This window comes from Egretta garzetta, unplaced genomic scaffold (assembly GCF_000687185.1).
Source record: "Egretta garzetta isolate BGI_Z169 unplaced genomic scaffold, ASM68718v1 scaffold148, whole genome shotgun sequence".
Lineage (NCBI taxonomy): Eukaryota > Metazoa > Chordata > Aves > Pelecaniformes > Ardeidae > Egretta > Egretta garzetta.
In genome coordinates, this window is record NW_009260669.1 from 2,800,130 (window position 1) to 2,824,664 (window position 24,535).

General features: G+C 38.4%; 1 protein-coding gene across 2 annotated transcripts in view; it reads right to left on the reverse strand.

Annotated features, from left to right (window-relative positions):
- Nucleotides 1–24,535, reverse strand: part of SEMA3A (semaphorin 3A) — a 174,847-nt gene that overhangs the window by 69,642 nt on the left and 80,670 nt on the right. The window lies entirely within an intron of this gene.

The following is a 24,535-nucleotide window of genomic DNA, read 5'->3' on the forward strand; positions in this document are numbered from 1 at the left end:
CCAAGTCTGCCTATCAATTTGTATACTGTGTTTATCTTACATTTTGCACTGAGGGTAAAACCAGAATAGATTCTTTTTGCACAGTAGACTTCTATATTGACAGAAGACTTGTGGAGGCCACATGGAAAACTGAAATTTCCATTTCTCACCTGGACTGTGGTTAATTTGCATTGACACCTAATGAAGTGAAGAAGCCCCAAAGGTGGGACAACCCCTACCCCCAACAGTTTCTCTAGTTACTTAGGCTTTTGCACCCAGTTCTCAGTTGCTTATACCTAGAAATGCTCTGTGAGGTAGATGCCTCCTTTAACCAATATTTGCAGGTAAAGGACTTCCTTTAGTCAGTAATTGCAGGAGTCAGTAGCTTAGTCTGTAATAGAACCTACAGCTTGATACAGTCTTTTTTTTTTCTTACCACTAATCAGAGATCAGTCGTCTGTTTTATGAAAATAAACAAAAAATAAATATCACAATCTATGTCTAAAATATATGTGTTGATAGTAGAAAACAACTGAGAAGATGTTACAATATTTCCCCCTGTTTATTTCATAACAGATTAGCTCTTTACCTTGATTCTCAAGCCCTTATTGCTTCCACGGACTATCTCAAGCCCCCCTTTCTTATTCTCATCATCCCTTTCCAAACACAGATTCATAGACCTGCTGGACAGAAAGGCTGTCTAGATCATTAAGTCCAAGAGGACTTGAAAGAAGACTATTGTCAGCACAGGGTATGGTCACTTTTGGTTTGTCTTGCCAGGAATGGAAATTTTATAACCTTTCTGGGCAACTTTTTTCCTAAACTGAACCTTCTAAGGAATGACTTCTGACTTTTTCTGCTTATTATATAGAATGATTTGGTTGGAAAAGACCTTTAAGATCATTGAGTCTAACCAAACCTGTCCACTACTAAACCATGTCCCTAAGCACCTCCTCTACCCGTCTTTTAAATACCTCCAGGGACGGGGACTCAACCACTCCCTTTTCCAGTGCCTGATAACCCCTCCAGTGAAGAAATTTGTCCTAATATCTAACCTAAATCTCCCTTGGTGCAACTTGAGGCCATTTCCTCTCATCCTAACACTTGTTACTTGGGAGAAGAGACCAACACCCACCTCGCTACAACCTCCTTTCAGGCAGTTGTAGAGGACGACAAGGTCTCCCCTCAGCCTCCTTTTATCCAGGCTAAACACCACCAGTTCCCTCAGCCACTCCTCAACAGGACTTTTGCTCCAGACCCCTTACCAGCTTCGCTGCTGTTCTCTGAACATACACCAGCCCCTCAAAGTCCTCCTTGTAGTGAGGCACCCAAAACTGAACACAGTATTCAGAGGTGTGGCCTCATCAATGCCAAGGGATGGCTTCCCCAGTCCTGCTGGCCACACTATTTCTGATACAAGCCAGGATGTCTTTGGCCTTGTTGGCTACTTGGGCACACTGCTGGCTCATATTCAGTTGTCTGTTGACAAACACCCCCAGATCCCTCTCTGCCAAGCAGCTTTCCAGCCACTTACCCCCAAGCCTGTCGCATTGCATGGAGTTGTTGTGACCCAAGTGCAGGAACTGGCACTTGGCTTTGTTGAACCTCATAGAATTGGCCACAGCCCATCTAGCCAGCCTGTCCAGGTTCCTCTGTAAAGGCTTCCTCTCCTCAAGCAGATCAACACTTCCACCCAGCTTAGTGTCATCTACAAGCTTCCTGCAGGTACACTCAATCCCCTCATTCAGGTTGTTGATAAAGATGTTAAACAGAACTGGCCCCACAGCTGAGCCCTGGGGAACACCACTTGTGACCGGCCTCCAACTGGATTTAACTCCATTCACCACCGCCCTTTGAGCCCAGCCATCCAGCCAGTTTTTCACGCAGCAAAGAGTATTCCTGTGCAGGCCATGGGCAGCCAGTTTCTCAAGCAGAATGTTGTGGGAAACGGTGTCAAAGGCTTTATTAAAGTCCAGGTACACCACATCCACAGCCTTTCTCTCATCCACTAAGTGGGTCACCTTGTCATCTGCAATGATGGCAAAGATGCAAATAGATGGCAAAAGCATCCCCTGTAACTACCTTTCAAGCAGTTATGGGCTGTTCCTAAGCTGCCCATTCAGCTTCACTTCTCCAGACTAAGTCTCAGGCAAGGGCTTCATGAAAGCTTAACTAGCGTGTAAACTCCAGAGAGTTAGATTTTCTTGTGCTCGCAATTAAAAGTATCAAAATTGTGCACAATACTTTCACCCTCAAGGGCAACACTCCAGTTCTCAGTGCTGGAGACTTGGCACTCCACAATGCTGTGGAGGATGCAAAAAAAAAATCAACAACTCAAATCTTATTCAGCAATGTTTTTTTTAATGTGAAGATCATCAGGCAAATAGCTGATGTCTTCCTCACAAGCAGTGAATTAAAGTATTTGGAAGCAGCGCTCTCCCTAGCACCCTGTCTTCCCCACCTTGCTCGTCCATACTGAATCCAGGCATGCGCCAGGCCAGTGACCAAACATACTTCCAAATGGTATTATTTTAAACCTTTTGAGTCCATGTTTCTGTAAGTGAGTCACAGGCTATAGTTTTTATTACAGGCTTGTTTAATTACAGCACGCAAGCATATATCTGTGTCTGTGTATTACATATTTTCAAAGGAACATCAGAAGGACTTCACATTTCACTCCATTTACTGGAGAAAAAGGTGAAGGGTAAATGGACTGTTAGCAGAATGGTCTATCTGGAGGGGCTTACTGCACTGTAAGATAAAAAATTTGGACACAATTTTGTGAAGTCTGATCCCAGAATTCAAGCTCAATCTCCTAAGGCATGTTCTTGTAGATGTAGCCTGCCTGATTATGTTTATACAGTCATCCTGTATCTGTAATATCTTGCACAGTATTAAATTTCTTTTTTTTTTTTCCTTTGTCTTTCTATTTCTTAATAGGTCAGATACATTCCTTGCTTCTATCCAATTTTCTGACTTTGCTTCTTCTAACCAGAAATGAACAAATAATGAAAAAGAAAACTGTTTTTGAAATTCCGCTGTAGGGTCCATATCTAGATCTTGCACAATAAATAAAAGCGGTAAACTGAGGAGAGTGCTGGACCTCAACTACAATAATAGAAAATGGCACTAATGCTACAAGCCATTATTGAAAAATGTTATTATCAATCTACATTTTCTTGGGATTTCTTCTTAGTAGATGATGATTGCTCAACCTGCACACCAATGGATATTTGATAAGGCTATAAAGTCAGAGGTATGACAGTTAAAGCAGAATATATTCCCAAGATAATCCCATGTGTCATTATAAGACAAATAGGAAACAGATGTGGAAAGTGGTTTGGTGTAGGAAGGATCTGATTTTTTACTGTATTCTTCTGGTTTATGTCACTGTAACTCTACTGATACTGGTGTGTAGCAGACAAGAGTGGAGAACTGGGTCAGCACAAGTCAGAGATGATCTACCCTTCTCTTTGTGTTTGTGGAATAAAACATTGGAAATAAGAGACATGACAGGGAAATCCCACGGTGTTTTCGTATTTCAGTTAAAATGCAACATAGAGACATGTACTATAAGTTTCTAAATGTATGGGCAAGTAATAATGACAATAAATACATCACTGTTAAGTTCCAAATAAATGTATCATGATTAGTCTGAGGCCCCAAGGAATTTTGATAAACATTCTATAGGCAGTTTAACCTGTCACAAATAGGGCAACTTGCCCAAATACCTTTTTGGGTGCTGAAGTCAAACTACCCATATCTACAAACCCACAATAAAAACAGGCCACAAAGGAATAAACTCTTTTCTGTGTACTCCCCAGCCCCATTTTAGAAGCCTAGAAAGCAGTATGACTAATAACAGGTACTTGATCGTACTAGTCACTGGTCTGTGGCATTTGCACCCAAATTCTGTCCTGAGATGCCATAACAGCAAGAGATGAGATGAGAAGTCAATGTCAATACTTGAGAGTAAAATTTCATCTCTTCATGTTTTATAAACATGCGCTTGATTGTTTTCTTGAGAGTTAGCCTCTGCATTAAACTGGAAACTAAGGCTCTGCTCCTGGTGTTAGAAGTCCTGTCCACCTAAATTACCCTGAAAACCTATGTGGAGGCAGCAGAGGGAGCGAGGGCAGCTCTTGGGTAAGGACTCAGGGCCAAAATCAGTCTTCCTGGAGCTAGCAAAGATCAAGGCTCTGCTCAGAGGCTTGGACTGCATGAGTGTGGCCTTCTCTTGCCCAGCACAGCCAAGAGCTTTTAGCTGGAAAGAATGCACATTGTTTGCTCTCAGAAAAAAATCTGATCAGTTTATAAATTTGCTCCTTCTTGGGTTTTACAGTTAATTGAATGCAAAGAATGATACTGCAGTGAGTCAGCAAATACCTTAGCCATAAACAGCAAGAAAAACTTTGTATTCACCAAATGCTCAGTTTCATAGTTTTGTGAGGGCTATTATATCATTAAAGACAGGAATTTATGACAAAGCAAGCTTGCCAGGCTGGAAGAAATTCTTTAGCGATGTAAAAAGAAAAAAAAAAACATATTGAAAGACAGGCCTTTGTAACTCAACAACAAGTCCGATTTATTGTCCAAACCCCTTCTTTAGTTGCACTGGCAGCCCAAAAGGACATTACAACGTACTTCAAACCTCTTCAAGGATCCTTATTGCTAAAAACCTTGCTGTAGCATGTTTTATTTAGTTGGTGCTGAGTTATTAAACTCTAGGTTTGTATCTCAGTGATGGTCCTCTATAATCCATAGTAAAACTACTGGAAAAGAGAGATTGGTGAGGTCTTGAAATTCCACCAAACATCATGACAACAACTGACTGTAACCTGAAGTTACAGTCACACAACTCCTGGCTCACAGCATGGCATGAATTGTTTCACCTTTTTGTGGTGGGTGATTATGCTTCTGGCTCCTTAAACCACACATTTTCCTGTAGCACATAGCGTGAGAGATGGCAAAACTCATCCAGAAAGAACTACAGCTCGGTCATGGAAATGAACATAGAAGTTATCATGATTCCCATTCTTTAGCCTGATGATCTGCCACTTCAAGGCTCTAGAGATTCACTTTCAAAAAGCTGAAATGTGATTGAAATAATGCCCCATATCATGATACTGAGTGGTGACAAGACATTGGTATTTGACAAGACATTTCGTATCTTGTTATTGGATAGTTTCAGTCAGCCAGTGTAGCAATAGAATATGTTACATATACTTACAAACATATATATACCGTTTACCCGCATATACATATATATGTATATATACCCAGTACGATAACTTTTTAAACTGGTTTTTGTATCTCTGTCAGCACCTAGCCCATCCAGAACTGTCTCAAAAAAAAAAAAACCAAACCAAAAAAACCCCCCAACAAACCCAAGAAAGATTAAAGCACACACTAGCTGGTTTGGATAAAAAAAATTTTAACCCCCTTTTTTTTCCCCAGTTTAGTACTATTTCTTCTTTGTGAGAATACGTGTGGTTAGTGGGGAAGAGCTAACCTACCAGAATGGCCAGTAGTGACTACTGAGTTTCAGGGTGATTTTTTTTCCTGAAACTTTTCTGGCAATTCACACAGACACCATCCCAGAATTGCTGAGCTTAATGCAGTGAAACTGCTGCCGGTCCATAATGAATCAATGCAGTGCAAGCAATTGATCTGAAGAAGCTGTGTTGATGGAGTCTGTACAGCTACTAAGAAGGTGCTGCTGGTTTAAATTATAAAGCATGGAAGACGTAGAGAGGTTTGACAGCATCGATGCTCCCCAGCTGTTCTGCAATTGAAGGAACTCATATCGTAAGATACTCTTGTAACCCCCAAACCATAAATAGAAAGGAGCACATCTCCAGGATATCTTCCAGGGGCTAGCTGATCTCCTCAACAAGCTGCCGAATAATAACTTGGGATGGTCCAGAAACATTCAAGATGCCAAGAGCTGTAGGAAGCAGCACACCCTTTGTTTCATAAACAGGTAGAGTTGGCCATGGCTGTGAGCTTTATTGATGATGTTCTGACAAACACTTGTGCTACCATGAAGCATTTTATAAGACAAAGAGATTACTGGGCAGTGTGTGTGAGGGGGGGAACATGACCCCAAACCTACCCCAAAATGCCAGAAAAAATAAGCCCAAAAGATGACCAGAGTGGAGTGCTGGAGTATGACATTGCACTGGGACGGAGTATCCATTTGGAGGATTTTAAGGCCGATGGTAAAGTCCCTTAACTGAGCCAGAACTTCCTGCCATTGAAATATGGTGTTCTCTGTATTATTACTCAGTTTTGGCAATAACAAAAGGAAAGCCCCGCTTCCCACTCAGAGAAAAACTTTCAGACTTGTTAAGGTTTGTATTTGTCCCCTCTACATAGAGGCCGTAACTGGGGTGGCTGAATTTGCTGCCCTAGTCACAGTCAGCAGAAAGCACAGGTTCCTCTGAATGATGCGTCAGACCAGCTCAGAACTGCAGTTCTAGGGGCGAGATCTCTCTTCATTGACCATAGAGGAAGCTTTATATGAATTTAAGTCTGAGCTAAGAGTCTTTCTGAAATGAACACTAGTGAAGCATTGATTGGAGACACCTGACTTTGACAACATCCGCTGATGGTTTCACTGTTTGGGTTTTTTTTTCTTTTTTTTCCCCCTCCCCTCCAATATAGTAATTTCAGTGAATTTTTGATTTTCCTCTTGCCCAATACAACTTTCTGTGCACACATTTTATGACTATATCAAGGATATTTCACAGAGGCTTTTAAGTACATTTCACTCTATGAGAAATGATTTATTTATGAATTGTGTTACTTTTCAAGAATAATTTTAAGTGGAACAACTGTGCAGGATATGGCAATGTTGTTATTGTTATTATATTTCCTATTTCACACTTAATCTATTGAGTCATGAAAACTGTTAAATACGAGGACTTTGGTTTCAGGTTTGGGAATCATGCTGTTATGGAACTTTTAATAAGAAACTTTTATTAAAGTCATCCCCATGGAATGCTTTATTTTTTAAAAAAGTGCAAGTGCAAATAAATATAATGTGAGAAATTATGCAAAAAATACAAATATTAAAACAAATGTAAATGTTGAGGCAAGTGGTAACCATTGGGGAAATAGGTGAAAAGTGATTGAAGGAATAATGCAACTGTTTAAAATCATTAATTATTAAAAAAAAAAAAAGAAAAAAAGAAAAAAGAAATAGAAAAGACATTCATACAATGGGCTTCTGACTTGTAGTGTTCAGGCTCCATATGCTGTAGGGTTTTTACCTGCTCACATCTGGGGGATACTGGGCTCTGGAACACCTTTATTATGTTTTGTTTGTCCAACTTGAGGCTTAGCAGAATTGAGTTATCGGAAACCAGTTTTAAAACCCTGTGGGAAATCACTCTATGTGACAGATCTTTACTAAAATGCTGTTCCCAAGAAAAGGCCTTCAGCTTCTGTAGGACCTGGAACTGAAACTCTCTTGGGCTGCTGGGCTGTGCTAAAGGGGATGAAGAAGGAACTTTACTGAAAAGCATTTACCTGCAAAACTGATCATGAGCTCCTAAGAAGATTTGCCCACCTCTCCATGCCTGTGCTCAGGCAGCTTGCCCAGTTTCCTGATCACTGCAAGACCTCTCAGACAGTCTCTGCATTAATCTGTGTCCTCTTTTTCGGACCCGGGAAATACTCTTTCCACTGAGCCACTCTACTTGTAGATATTCACTGAAATGTTAGTATCTGAAAATCTTATTTTTAATGTTGAGACAAAAGAGCTGTTGAGATGACATCCAGCTCCATGCTTCATTCTATAAAGAAAACAAAACAGAACTCTTGATTTCTCTTTCTCCTTTTACCCCAATATGTCACTCCTCCTTGAATTTTTTCCTGGCTTACAATGTTTGGAAGATGCCTTAGGATGCAGTAGACAACTCTGGTAAGCTGAAGTTTTGAAAACTTGTCTCACTAAACTAAGTGGAATTTGGATAACTCAACCCTCTCAATAGCTCTATTTCAGTCAAATACCAGAAGTCCCACATTTTTCTGCTTTCTTCTCAAATTAAATGAATTCGTATTTATTAAGTTACTATAAAGCTTCACAAAAAGGGAAGTGTTTCCTATCTTTCTATCTACCTGTCTATCTACCTACCTATCTATCTATCTACATAATTCTAATTCAATGAATTTCATAAAAAAAGAAAACATAGCCAAATTGGCTGTTCAGGAACAGCTGGTTCAACCTATTCGTTATTCCTGGTTTATGATCTGTAAGTCTTCCTGCTTCTGATTGGAAGAGAAACCAAGTGTCAATGTCATATAGTGAAGACTTGTTCACACCTGAACATGCTAGTTTGCATACTAATATTGGTATTTATATGAAGAATGGCCTCTTTCAAATAACTGCAACATATGTAAATAAAAGGAGGGCAGGCACAGTCAAACTGAGCAGCTGTTCAAAAAAGAAGTATACGTTTGTGAACTTGCTTTTGCAATATTCTGCAAGCTAAAGATGCCACACATATCTGACTTTCATGCAACAGTTTTTTGGGTTAGCGTTTTTTTTTTTTTCCTAATAAGGTCATGTACCTATTTGCACCAATTTTAAAGCACTGCTTAAATTTATATTTTGGATAAAATACTGTTGTAACTCTGGATAACATGAGTAAATGAGCAGCCATGAAAAATATCAAGGAATTTCACTGTAGTGTCATTATACTATTTATCCCTTTAGAAATACTTACAAATATAGAGTGATTAGGAAAAACAAACCAACCCAACCCAACCCAAACTCACAGTTAACGTGAATGACATGTTAACCTTGACTGATTAGTAAAGACACCAAAAATGTCATCCCAATGGCATACCGGACACTAGATACCATCAAGGATATTGAACAATTCTCAGAGGACACTGAGAATTAGAATGCCTTTGTATTGCAACTTTCTGGGTTGTCAAGTGCAATACATCACCTAAGATCACCGTCTGGCTTATATAGGATGACCTCTGGAAATATAACCACCATACAATGACTGTCTGTTCTAGTCAAGTTATTAAGTGGTCTGCATATGTAAGCAATAAGATATACAAACCTAAAACCAGTACACACAACTGAACTACATAACCTAAAAGTCTCAGTTCTTTAAGTGTTCTTATTCTTACCCCCAACATATTTTCCATTAAAAACATTTGGAACAGATTCTAATTGCTTTAGCAGATTCTACTATTTTGTTAAATAAATTATTGGGCCGTACTCTATTACACAATTGTACTAGTTTTCTATGGTTATTTTTAGCATTCAAGACCACTGCTTTCCCCCTTTGTCTTCTGGATTTCCTGTATGTTATTAGACTGTGGTGAGGTCAGGCATCAGAGGAAATAACAGCAGTGCTAACTCCTAGACCCAATGTTTTATGAATTACTGAGCATCAGTGATGTAATGGCAATAAATCTAACCCAGTCTCAGTCTTGTGTCCTGTTGTAAATAAATGAAGTTAGCAAAGGTGTTATTTTATTCAAGAGCCTTCCTGATGAGAACAAAAATGCTTCCCCCGGGGGATTGTTTGTAAAATTGCTTCTATAATTAGGGTGCTGTTTAACAAGAGAAAGGTTCTCCAGTTTTCCTGGGGAACTTTCATGTCTGAGTCAAGGGTATCTTATTTACAACACAAAACCGACTGCAAATTGGGGAAGCAACATATAGAAAGGACTTAGTCAAGTGGAGTTAACACATAAGCATATGGCCAAGATTTTCTAATTTCCCAAGTGATTCTGCGTGCTCCTGAGTTGGGCACCCAATTTAAGACTTGCTCAAGGGCTATGATTTTCACCGAAAACCTTCCTGGGCAATTTAAAATTCTGATAGTTGAAACTGTTTGTCACTACTGAAAATTAAGGCACATGTCTGCCTTGCTTTTTAGGCTACTGCTTTTTAATTCCTAGCATGGAAAAAGCTCTAATACGAGCACACATCCTCTCTAAAGTCTTCCAAAACCTGCCTCTATCTAAATGAGTGACAGAATAAAGAGCAAGCCTAGACAAATATTATTAACTCTTTTTCCCTAAAATAAGCCCTACTGAGCAAGCTTTCAGAGAATTTGTACAAGTGACAAAGAAGGGACAGAGAATTACACCCACAGCAACTATTGCAACAACTACTAAGCTTTGCTTTTTTCTCTGAGATACTGCAATCCAACTGCAACATTTGAGTCAGAGAAGTCTGTAAAGTATCAGGTCTAGCCCAGTGTTTGATACGTATTCAAATTTTTTTAAAAAAGGTAATCAAGCTCTGGAATACAGAAGCTGAAATTCTGACCCTTTAGGCAATTATTCTTTTCCTGAGGCAATGCTTAGATGTGAAATCTCTGCAATAAGCATTTCTCTTTCGTCTTTGTTCCCTCCACTTGCTTTCAGTGTGACACTACTCAACCCTTCTGCAGCCTCATTTTATTTTTCTTCATTAGCAAAAAATAATATCCTCAACATGTTAATAACTGGTATTGCATTATAGAACAATGCATTTGAAAAGCTAACTTCTATTGTGCACATGGAGACATAACTAACAGTAGACGTAATTATAACCTCTCTCTGTGACAAGTTGCAATTATTCCTCATGGCACTGTGTTTAAGAGCAATGCATTTCTCATACAGGTTGGGTTTTTTTATTAAAAAAGTCAAGAATGTTTGATATTCTTTTCCCCGTGCAACAAAAACTTTGCTGACACAGAAACAGATGGATTTAAGTGTTTTTGATTCAGGCTGACTGAAAAAAAATACATTAAAATTCACTTCTTTATTCACTATCTTGACTGCTTTTCGAGCACCCAGGAGTCCCCAGAAGGGGGGGAGATTCAGTGAAGCTGGCAAAATTATGTAATACTCTCAGCTCATATGTCTATATATGTACACTCTTAAATAGGAACGCAGAGTGTCAGTGGGGCTAATTGGCATCCAAACAGATAACTTAATTACTGATATTCATATTTTCAAAGAAGAAATGCTGTCTTTCATTTAACAGAACTTTGGCTCAAAATCCTGGCTGTTAGTAAGATTATAGCATACTACAGTGTAGTGTAGTGTAGCGTAGCATAGTATAGTATAGTACAGTATAGTATAGTGTTGTACAGTATAATATAGATCAACTTTGTTGACTAAATTAAACTGACAAACACACCAGCCTCTCACAGGAGAGAAGTAGTTCTCCTTAAAGTTCTGTTGATTTCCGGGATAATTTTCTGTAACCAGCTTTAATGGAATCCAAATGATTAAGTTATTCAGCTTTTTCTTGAGAAAGAAAGATGACGTTCAGATTACTCCACATTTCATCACCCACCAGCAGATCACAGCCACAGCATGGAGTGATTATGGTCATGAATTGAGTTAGGCAGGACCTGTCTTTGTGCTCAGGGAGAGGTTAAGGACTGTAACAGTAAACCCTACAGACTGCAACTAAGGGCAATGCCATCCCAAATGTGGTGTGATCCCTGAGACCTTCATGCATATCTTCTCAGGCCTTGCTCTCAGAGCTTCAACCTGAAGCCCACTGAAGTCAAAGAAAGATTCCCCTCAAGTTCAGTGAACGCCAGAGGAATCTTTCTCATATCCCTTGCCATGTTTACATGTTAACTCGAGGTCACAGCAAATCCTTCCAAATGACTATGAATTAAAACAGTTGTTCTCCATCACCATCAATTTAAATGGTTTAAATGACGAATATACGACTTCTAAACTTGCATCCATACCATCACCCTTCTGCTTTTTGTCATCATTAAAGTAATGACAATAAACAGAGAAGAAAAATCATGTGTGTTCGTAATCCATACTGATTACTTGTTTTAGAATATCTGACTAAAATGCAAGCTTCATTTGCATTTATGCAGATAAATGTTAAATGTTTAACCGCACTGAGCTGTTGATCCTTGAAATGTATAATTACAGAAAAACACATACATGCACAAACAAAAATAATACAACCTGAAATATTAATCATCTCACCTACTGTGCCAAATTACCCTTTTAATTTGTTGTTCATAAACAAAAGCACTCTTAGACAATGAGCTGAGTTCTCTCCTCAGCGACACTTGCGTAACCCCAGTGAAAACCAATATAACTGAAGAAAAAAGTCAGCTTTGGAGATTATCTGGCAGGATGAATATCAGAAAGATCCATGTGGTTTTTTGCACATCCACAATATAAATGCAATTTTTAAGTCATTGTGTGGCTTCTAAACCAACTTGTCTTAGGTTTACAACTGGAGTGTTGCCTTACTGCTAGCCCTGGATCCAGAAAATTTGATCCTAATTGGTAGGGAAAAGCCACATGCCTTTGTATTTATTTATTAAAATCTTCTCAGACCATCTGCAAGATAATGCTGCTCAGCTTTCTATCACCTTGGATGTAAACATTTCAACAGGAGAAGGTGTTTGTGCTGTTTGAGGCACCTTCTGAACTCTGCTGAGCTTATCTTTTCTTTATAGATGAAACTTTGTTTACCTAAGATTTGAACACTGATTACAGGCCCGTGAGAAATAGCAGACAGTTTTTGAAACTTTGTCAACTGTAATTGGTTCCTGTCGAAACATAAGTCCCTTGGAAAGGGAAGAACTCAGAGGTATGGCCTTGTAAGAAAAGTGACCAAACATCTGCAATGGTGTTGGAGTTCCTTGTAAGAAAAATCTCACAAGGGCCAGCTGGTCCCAAGTCCACTGGTCCCATACTGCACATTTAGAGATGCACAGAAAACTGCAGGAATCAAATGCATCTTTCCCCTTTCCTTTTCTTTTGTATGCAGGCATTAAAATTAACACTTACAAATGGAATCTGAAATATAATAGCCCAGCTGTCTTCCTGTTTCAGGAGGTGTTAGTGGCAGCAGAGAAGTCAAACTGCAGGACTGGCATTTTCTTCTCCTATCAGTGACTAAGCATCTGCTCCAAAGCCCGTTCAGTCCTCTCATCTTTCAGTGGCCTCTGATAATGGCCTCAAAACACCAGAAGAAGCATCACTTTTTGTATAAGATTAAAGAAACAGGAATTTTAAAACTACATTTCTGCTTGAGAATGTTTTATTTGTCAATGTTAGAGATAAAATCTCGTATTACTGACTGAAGGCAGCTAGAATAAACCAGAACAACTTGCGTATTTACTTCAAGGACTTTCTGGCACTTAGTTTAAGGCTGTGTTCACTGTTTCCTTCTGTATCTTTCCACAGCAAGCAATTCTGCAAGCACTATTACAGTACCTCATTTTATAGATCAAGAACAAGATCTTAAAGTCACAATAGCTTTTCTTAGATTTTATTTCAATTTTTATGAATGAGGTCAATGTCCAGTAGCAGTCAGAAAAGCAAATTTAATGTTAGGAGTTTCAAGGAAAGAAATAAAGAACAAAATCAACAGCGTCTTTATGCCTCTATAAATGCATGGCACTCCTGCATTTTCAGTACTGCATGAAGTTACAGTCCTCTAACTCAGAGAGCATACAGCACACTGGAAGAGATACGAAGAAAAGACGACTGTTCTCAGTCTGTGCTAAAACAAGAAGTTGGCAGGTAGAAGGTTTAAAACAAAATAAAGGGTTGTTCCTCACATGTTACAATTTGTATGGCATGGGATGTTGTGGATACTTAAAAGATATATGAGCTCAAGAAATGCCAGTACTAATTCATCAAAACCCAGTCACTGAAAAGCATTAAACACAGAGATTCCACCCCTGGTTCAGGAAATCCCTGAACAACGAGTGCTGGAGCCTGGGAGACTAACTATATCGCTAGGCGCTGCTGCATGCTCGCCGCCTTATTCTCTTCCACTGGCATCCATTATGGGCCCTTGTGAGAACCGAGATACTGGGCTAAATGAGCCTTTGGCCTGAACAGATTTGACTGTTCTTATGAAATGAGGCAGAGAGAAATTAGGTAATTTAGCCAGGAAATTGATGCCAAAGCAAAAAGCTAATGTTCTAGTTCCTGAGCCTTGTCCAGTGCCATAAACAAAAGTATGTAGTCCTGCCTCAAATCCTAGTAAAGCTAATGGCAACTTAGCTTACTCAGCGCACGCAAAGCTGCGCACAGTGTGCCAAGTAAAATTGGTAAGGAGCACTTGTGATGGGGAGGGTACATCAGTCTTTGTGCCCAGTTAGCCTTCAGTCTCCCTGTGATTCCCAAGGAATACCTCTGCTGGATTCCCAATGCACAGACGAATTGCCATATGCAAATAGCTGCTTGTTTTTTATTCACTTGGGTTTTACAAGAACTAGCAGGGGAAGAAAAAAAAAACCCTCTCACAGATTACCAGCTCTAAAGCAACTTAATACTAATTAGCTAAACAATTGCAGAAACAAAAATTAAAAAGAAATAGGTCATTTAACTTAGAATAAATATCAGATAATTCGTACCACACAAATTCATGGAGAGAGATAAGTTTGGGTTTGATTTTTCTTTTTTAGCTGACTTTTTGATTCAAATACAGTCAGTTGAGATTCATGTGACAATAATATTCTAAAATGTTCCCATCACATCCAACACTTATTAAAATAATCTAATCTGTTTAAACATATTGGAGGGAAGAAGAGCTTTCTTGTGTTAATAGCCAGCACTGATGTCACTGGGAGAAATGGAACGGAAGATAGAGGTGGAGGTTGAATTTGAAGATAAATTGAATAAAAACATTAGAAACCACTGGATAAGGAAAGCAAACAAACAGCGAAGAAGTCCACCTCTGGTTTCATAACTCTTGTTGCTTGATGTATCGTTATATCCTTCCTTTCCCTTTTTAATCATGCAAACTTACAGCTGTCTTTTTAAACATTTTTAGACTCAAGTGCCTCAGTTGATACCATATGTCACACATTTCCTCTTCTTTTTGTGAAATGGCTTCAGATAGAATGGTTTAACCTTATTTTCCTGCTGTCTGGATTTTGTCTCTTCGTATTCAGAAGCCTCTTTCTATCTTAAATGTCATTCATTTTAAGTCATTTAATCAAATTTTGGTCACAGGTTTTGAATTCTGCACTGTTAATCTTCTTAACTAATATAAGAAGTTAAAACCACATTTATTACAAATTGTACCATGATGAGGATACATCCCTACATAGAGCAGCTAAAGGGCAGGAGAAGATTCCTGGTAGAAAGTTAGTAAGTGTAAGCTGCAGACAGAAAATGAAGTGAGAATAACAGGATGTAAAAAAGACCAGACTTGCTCTATCTTACAAAGCCCAGATGCTTTTTTCTTTCTGCTGCACTCTTACCTTTCTACCACCTCTGCCTTGCCATCACATTAGGTTTTAGCCATTTATATAGTTTTCAGCATGCAGATTTGATCTACTGTCTTAGACAACAATGTTTAAGGAAGAATATAAATATTTCTAACAGACATACATGCGTGAGTTCTTACATTTCAAGACTCTGAACATTAAAATCTGAATTTAATAGCAGTTCATGGTTTTGTGAAGGCTGTTGTGGATTGGTTTTAGCTGGATAATAATAATTTGCCTCAATTATTATACAATTAAATTTTATCTGAAATTTCATACTGCTTCCTGAGATACCTTCTTGCATTCAATTTGTACAGTTTTATTCTTTCTAGTTCAGAGAAATGTAAATTGATATCCAGGAGCTTTTTTAAAATGCGTCGCTTCTGTCTGCCTGCCTCATTTTATTTCACTACTTTTATTTCATGGTCATGAACATCTCAGATATGATGATAGGTGTGAAAGATAAGCACTATTTCTGAAGATGCATAATTCTATTCATTAACAAAGGATAAGGCTGCATAGCAATACCAGCTGATGATGTTTCAGGTGATTTAGATCAGGTAAAATAATTTCTACACTCTGAAATTAGGCTGTAATCTAAGCCTAGGGGGAATAAATTATCTAATACCAGGAAAGAGTAAAATATTGAAAGTCTCAGATCCACCAACATACTTCCCTGTTGCCATCTCTTCATCGCTCTCACTGTCATTTTTCCTCCATTTCATGACCCAGCGTTCCCTGGCACTACAAGAAACCGCAAATCCCTTTCCCCTTCAGACTGTCCTGTCTATGGTGCTGCCTATGGAGAGCTGAGATTGAAAAACAGTTGGCTTTACTTTACATATGTGAGTAATCTCCCTGAAAACAATGAATTAATTTGCTGAAGTTCTTTCTAAATGGGGTTCTGAGACTGCTTTCATAAAAGCACCTTAGTGTGCACATAAATGCATCAGCAATTAATGTCCAGATTTGACAGATTGGTACATAAAGTCTAATCTTAGCTCTACAGAAATAAAAAAGTAGCCAGTGATCACAGTGCATGAGAGATTTGGCTTTAAAAACAACTTTAAAAACAAATACACAGCTCCCATATTCTTTCCCTTTGTCTCCAATTGTTCATTGAAATCTCCTGATTCATTGAAATCTATTGAAAAATATGGCAATCTCTTTTTAATGAAATCATTTGAAAATTTATATATTGCAACTAAAATCAGTGTTAAGTTTCATTCCTTCATCTATGTAATGATAGCGGTAGTTATTTATGCTTATTTTTATAGCTCTCGTCACCTCTTATCAGATGGCTAACATATCTAAAATCCTCCTTACAGAATTCTTGGGGTGAATTTTGTTGCAGTTTCTCACACTTTCTTTTTCAAATCTTACTTCAGTCTTGTCAGCCTGAAGGAGTCCAAGTGATTTAGAAGTAGTTGTCCCAAAAGAGAAAAAAGCAGGTAGGGAAGCCTGAACTACCCATTGCCATTACTTGAATACTGAAAGAAATACCCTTTTTTCAAGTAAAACAAAAAAAGTCATTTTTCTAGAACATAAGTCTGAAAAACAAGAACAAAAACCCACTTATACTATGATGTAGTTAATAGACACAAATCTTGTCAGTAATGAATTTGGCCTGTAGTACATAAAATTGGGAATTGGCCAACACTACAAATTTTGAAATAAGGTATGCTCATTTGACATAAGCATTTCTTAGAAATTCTTAGAAAGTACATGAAAAAAACTGAAGACCATTAGAAATTGTTCCGTATTAATATGATGAACAGTTACAATGTTTATTCTGAGATACCAATACTAAATTTCCTTTCAATTTATTTTTTTTCCATTCAAGATGTCAGGAAAGACTGAGGAGACATGTTTTCTTCAAGTTTAGTTTTATTGTTTTTATACATCCTTCTATCTTTTCCTCAAAAATACTTAGGCAATTACTTTTAATGGTATTTAGGTTCTTAAGTACTCCACTGAAAATGAGACTGAAGTTACAAAGCCAGATAAGCACTCCATAAATATGGTGCCTTCTATGTCTAATTCTGCTAGTTAGGTATGTAAATATGAAAATTCAAATTCAGGTAGCTAAATTTTAGAAGTAGATTAAAATTAGGTTTTTGGTATCTTAAATCCAAAACTAGGAAAGCACTTAAGCCTGTTTTTAAATATGGTCCTCATTAAGGTACAACATGGAATCGTGTATTAAATCCATAAAAGTTATTGTGAATGCGGTACTTTCCTGACTCAAGACCAGTGAAAACTAGAAAGCCACCAATGCAAAAAGATGCAATCTGGTTTTGCTCCAGTTTAACTCGTGCAATAATTTAAATCCCAGTTAGCCCCAAAGGATGTTACTTCTATCTGTTTGAGAACTTTGAGAAAGGGCTGAGTCCGGATTTGTTTCTGACCATACTGCTTATTACCCAGTCAAACAAATAAGAAAGCAGTTGTAGCATTGAAAAAAATCCTGTTCTTTAAAATTTTTTCCACCAAAGAAATCATTTTGGACCAGGATTTGATTCGTCTTACTCAGATGGCTAATGTGGCTCATGAGAGTAAGTCATTGCTTCGTATGAGTAAGATGTCAGGCTTTCTGTAACTGAAATCTCCAGCTTTTCTTACTGTCTTCTATTATCTATTTTAAAGTATTTCCTTATTTATTATCTTTAATACCCCATGAAATATACTGATTGTAAAAATAATATCTAAGTCATTAAGTGTTATCTAAACTACTTGCCACAATGTCAGCTAAAATAAATCACTTTTTTTAAGGGATTCTGTATCATTTTCTAGAAAAAAAACAACAGACATTTTCCTTTAGTTTCTTTTAGCTCTCTCTTTAAGACTTATTTTGTGGTTCTGATATGTGACTGTTTTTATAATGTCAGGAAAGTACCTTGGGTTAAAAAATTTATTGTGCTATAATCTTTGCACAGAGATTTAGCATTTCTGTATTAACCATCTTTTACACTGTAGTCTTACTATCTCCCTTCAAGGTAATCCTTTTTACAGTGGGTCATGGCTTTTCAGTCGCTGCATGAAAACACATTTGCACAAAGAAATAAAAGCCAAATTCACAAACGTACAAATGACAAGCAGAAAAGGGCTTGTATTCCAGCTTGCTTTCCTGCAAAATCCTTTGAAAGGCTAAACAGCCTTTTCAGTGCAAGCACTAATCTGCAGACTTGTATCACTATGTTTGAATGTAATGAGATTCCAGTAAACACATGCACTCCATGTCGACACAGTGAGCTCGGTTTAAGAGCAGCTTATTTTCTGTTGCTTTCAGGCAGCTAAAACCAGACCTGAAATACTACTTGAACTGAAATGAGCATGCCTGTGCAGGGATTTGCACTACTTTAGTGAGACATTCACAAGTTTGCTTATGGACAAGGTTTAAGTCATGCAGAGAGCTCTTCCACCATGAAAACTCCCGCTGCCTTGTCCAAACTTTCCTTTTTCTTGTCTCCCTTTCTTGACTGAGGTTAAACAAAGTCAGCTTTTCTCATTACTGGTCTATTTATCTCCACCAATCTTTAAGAGACTGTATATAAATCTTGTACTCGTGTCTGAATAATTTATTATTATATTATGACTGTTGGAAGAATCTTTGTGGCCTTGTTCCTTGTTAAGTGATGCCCAATCTTTCCATGTCCTTAAGTTTGGTACCAGTTTCACAGCTTTTTAGTTAGGAATTGAAATTAATGATCTAGACTAAACTCTACTGCCTTCAAGCGATTTGTTCTTCAGTAAGTATTCCAGGAAAAGACCCTAGTATAGCAACAGTAGGCTGATGACGACTTACTCTTTCATTACTCCCACACTTGAGTAATGAAACCAGATCCCCGTTTCTTATAACAAAAGATGATGAAATGCATAAACAGAAAGGTTTGTTAAAACAGAATAAAATAAATTGTTATTCAGAAAAGTAAATGAAGTTAAGCACCTCAGCCAGCTATAATTAAATCGAATATGCCACCATGACTATTGTTGATATACCACCTTCATGACCACTGATGCTTAGCCAAACAGAAAATAAAACTTGGATCAAGTAAAGAGAAAAAACAACAGCACTATTGCACTGCAGTTTTCTGCTGTTTGACACATGGTTTGTATTGTAGGTGCACCCATATCCCTTATGAAACCCTTTGCAAGCCTGTAAATAAATGTTAGCTACAGAGAGTAATGTTGATTTATACAAATGGCGAAACGCTTTCAGGTTTCATGTTGGTTCCGTACTTCAAACAACCTGGAAGTATAGGATGAAATGATTAGAGAGTTACTGCTTTGAAAAAGTAATCAATGCCATTTGTTTTCTGATTACACATTTACCGGTTCATAATTAAAAAAAATCATACCTCAAGGCAAAAGAACTCATTGGAAAAGTCTCTTCCTTTCTTAGACTGTTTTTTCTAATCTCCTTTCAAAAGCTGTTTCCAGGTCTAGAATCAGGCTGAATCAATCAGTATACATACTTTTACTGTGCTCAGGAAGTAAAAATGTGTATTAGCCGAGAAGCTGCAGCACAGTAAGCTGACCAATTCTTTGAGAATCCAGGTATTAAGAATTTTTCTTTTTTTTTTTTTTTTTACACTTACATGTTATAACTTTGTGTAGGTTTGGCCCTTATGTGTGTAGAGGGTCTCTGAAGGGCATCTATCTAAAGACTATTCCGTGGACAGACAGCCCAATCACTGCTATTTAGCTTGTCTGGGGACTTTTTTTTTTTTTTTTGGCCTGGGGACATAGGATCATTTTCACATGACAAGGACTGAAGCTTCATCTTTCAAGAAATCTGAATTGCAGAGAGTAAAACCAATTAAGGCCGAACCACTTGGCCCGGGCAAAAGCCTGAGGACTGGAGAAGAACCCATAACATTGGTGTCATCCTCAGCTAAAATGTGCAGCAGCTTTGCATATCACCGATAAGATAGTGCCACCACTGCTAATTATCTCACTGGGCTAAAAATATATAACATAGCATGAAAAAGGCAAATTTCTATCAAGAATTCTTCATCTTTCCTTTTTTTTCTACCAGTACTTTCCTAGCTGTGTTGTGAGCAAAAATTCCTGCAGCATATGAGACAGGTTTTATTTTTTTCTTTTCTTCTGTTCTGTCAAAAGACATGATCAGACAAAACATTTAAATAAGGGTAAACTTAGGATATGTGGATAATGTCATTGCCTGGAGCAAGGCCAATGTTTCAGGAGGACAGCAGAAATCTGAACTTTACACCTTCTTGCTTACATATGAAAAGGTCTCAGATGAACAAGCTATTTATCTAGTGGATTGTTTCTCTTTAAACAAAGAAAAAAGCAGAATGTACTGTGTATTTGTCACTGCCAGTTTGTATAATGCTAGGATATTAAGTCAAAATCTATGAAATGAGCTTTCAATCCAGCATGGAAATTATGGGGAAAAAATAAATTTCTCTTGGTTCTGTAGTGCTCTGCTCTGTCACTGGTATTGCCTCTGTCATATTCCCACTTGAACGGGTGATGAGAAATGTTTATATCCAGACCAAGCCGCTTGCTCAACTTCCCTGGTGTGGTTTATATTTAATACAGAAGAAGGCAGTAAACTAGTAATCCCTGAAAGCATCCTTCTGATGAGTCAGACTGAGCTGTTAGCAAAACTCTAGTCACTCATTACCAGGCTTTTAACTCCATGTAGCACAGAGGTGTGAAAAGGATTGCGTGAATTTTAATACTTCTCTCATCCTGAGCGGTGCTACTTGAGCTTGGCACTCATGCAGCACGTGATGATTTTGTTATTCCATTTCTCTTCAGCAATTTTGTCACTGTTCTTTTTAACCCAGTAGCATGAGCATTATTTTACATATAAGAACTACATATAAGAACCAAGACTGTTTTAAGTTTAAAAACAAATGGGCATATCTTCACCTCCTCAGCTTTCTGCCACCAATCATATTATACTTTCATATGCCAGATATTCTCATATCAAATAAGATTACTACAAGGCTGATATTTAATTTGCTTAATTAATTTCATTGTGAAGGCATATTTGAAGCCACGTTATTGAAGGATTCCTCCAAGGTAACCATTTAACAGCTAAGTAACCTTTAATTACTTTGCTGTAATGTTACACATCTAAGACAGATATTGTTATACCGTGACATCTGAGCACTTTAACCTAAAGGTAGTTATTAGCACTCCCATGCAAGATTCATTATGGATCATATTTCATTAATGGAGAGTATTGTGTTCTTATCTGATTATATACTCGTGAACGTTTATTAACATATCTCCCCGAGTGTGACCATGTTGCAACTCAAAGAAATCCATAGATTACCATAAATCAGGTAGCATTTCTTAACTAAAATATGTGCTGTCATACACAGGAAAAATATGACAGCTCTTCTGAAACTGTTTGATACATACACTAAATAGGAAGAGAGTGGTGATGGGCTGGACAGTGTATGTAATTATGATTAGCTGAGCAATATTTGTAGAAGATAGTATTAAAATGCAAATTAATGCTGCACTGCAAGAATCACTAGTTGTGATTTATATCACTACAGGTGAGAAGACAGTCCAGACTTGTAGATGGCTGCAGTTGCCCACAAATTAGAATAGATTAGATGACATAGCAAGTCACCGGCAATTCTAATAGGCATTAATTCATCATGATACATTTATTCATTCTGCACAATACCTCTTTTTATCTAAGTTTTCCAGTGGTGACTGGTTTTTCATCCAATGTGTTTCTCACATTCTTTTCTGACTCACTGAGCTAAAGAAAAAACACATTTTAAAAAACAAAGTTTCCTTCTGGGAATAAATAAAAATAACCATATGTGAATTCTCTACGCAAATTATACAGAATCTGAAGAGAAAGAAAAATCCATGTTTTAGCTCCTCTTTCCTTGAGTTCCCAAGTAATAGTAGAAAGTTATTCACCCTTTTCCAAAGAAACAAGTTACTTAGGAAATAACTAATTTACTCGAAGTCCGCAGAGGCATGAACAAGTCAGAGGCACGTATTTCATCTGAGTCAGGTCATAGTCACTAAATTATTTGTCTTACATAAACGAGGGAGAGGTGAAGGAAGGAACAGAAGGGCACAGTGCTTTTCCCTCACAGGAATGGTATTTGAGAGAAGATACAGAGATTCTGTATGGTTTATGCTCAGGAGCTCAGAGAGGAGCCAGCACATTTCCAGACTTACTGAGTGCCACGAACAGAAAAGCAAGTTGTTACAAACTATGTAAGCTAGAACTGAGAATGAACGCAAGAGTAAATATTTTTTTTTTTTCTCAACTGACTTCAAGTAGTTTTATTCTTAGATTTTTAGGACAGAAAGACTTGCTGTGATCACTCAGTCTGATTTCCAGCATCACACAGGCAGTAGGCATATGGGACAAGCACAAATATTTAAAACACTGCCTGTTTCAGTACTATTCTTAATCTCCCACAGTCTTTCAGCAGTAAATTGATTAACTCTTCATGGCAAAAGATATGGACTAATGTATAAGGAAGTTAATTATTTATGTCTATGCACTGCTTTCATGTCTGTTATTTTTAGATAATTTTATGCACGGTCCCATGTTCCTTCCCTGGACAAAATGCAATCTCTGTCTAAGCAATGATCCATTCCTAAAACTGGATTTTCTTCCTGCGAGCAGGCCCTATTGCAGCAATCAAGCATCCTTTGCTGTACTGGGTCTCGTATTCACATAAAAGTATTGTTTAAAGAAGGACGAAGGGTTTTCTGTCCTGTCAGACTTTTAAGATCTCGAAATACCGGATTGTTAATCTATCTGTGTCATCTTACGCCAGCAAAACACGTGATGCAAAAAGATGAAAGGTTGTATACTGATAAAAAGCATTTTCTTTATCCTCTGTAAAGGTATTTAGCGAAGTTATAAAGTGACACAATGGTTAAACCGTATCTGCTCTCGCTTTGCAGAGACCCTTCCCCTTGCAGCCATCTTCTCTGTGTGTAATGGCATATACGATTTTCTTTCCTACAAGGTTCAGTTAATTCTCTCCTTAAAAAGCAAGGTGTTAATTACTAATCAAAGCATCAATATTTAGCATTATTTTCTTACTGAACTATGGAATAATGGGAGTTTATGATTTGAACATACTTAGTGACAAATTTGAGAAGCTCTTTGTATAACGCAGGGCAGAGGGTTTCAAAACCTTGTAAAGGCAGAGAGGCATCTGGAAAGTGTTATGAAAGTATTTTCACATAAATATGAGTCTGTACATAAAAATGAGGATGGTCAACATCGCAAGAGAAGAACAATTATTTCCTGTTCCACCAGGCAACCACTGGAAATACCTATGTACTGCTGTTTACTCACAGAAATAGTAGCTTCACCTGCAGTTGCTCTGCTTTTTATCAAAGGAAAAATAAGATTTAATCATTGTGGAGAAGCCAGTTTTGTCGTGCCAAATGCAGCTGTTGATGAAAGAGAGAGACGTATAAGGAGCTTGGAAGCACACCAAGGAGGCCTCCCATTGTGGAAAGTGACTTTTTTCTTTCATGAATCTGTCTGAAATATTGCTTTTAAGTCCATGATTGTTCTCATCTTTCCTTTGGGGAAATGCCCCTTTTCTGGGAATTCTGAATAAGTGAGAGTCTTACAGACAGAAGCACCATCAAGAGGAGGTTTTGGGGAGAAGCTCAGGCATGAGCTTCTCCAGCATTGCTGAGCAGCCAGCAGCATGGTCGTACACAGCCTGTGTCCCACTTCCTGGGACAAGCTACAGGCCAGTCACCATGCTGATGTACCATTAAGCTCACACAATGTTGTACTGGGTTTGTGTGGCAAGGTTTTGGTAGCAGGGAGATAAGGGATAACTTCTGTGTGAAGCTGCTAGAAGTTTTCCCCATGTCCAACAGAGCCAGTGCCACCCAGCTCCAAGACGGACCTGCCTGTCAGTGCCTCTGTGATAATATAGTTAAAAAGAGGAAAAAGTTACTGTGCAACAGCAACTACAGCCAAAGAGAGGAGTGAGGATACATGAGAGAAACAACCCTGCAGCCCCCCAGGCCAGTGCAGCAGGAGGTGCTGCAGGTGCTGGAGCAGAGATCCCCTGCAGCCCCTGGGGCAGCTCATGTGGGGCAGGCTGTGCCCCTGCAGCCCAGGGAGGCCCATGGGGGAGCAGATCCCTCCCTGCAGCCATGGAGGCCCACGGGGGAGCAGATCTCCACCTGCAGCCCGGGAGGACCCCACGCCGGAGCAGGGGGGTGCCTGAAGGAGGCTGTGACCCCATGGGAATCCCATGCTGGAGCATGGTCCTGACAGGGCCTGTGGCCCCATGGGGAGAGGAGCCCAGGCTGGGGCAGGT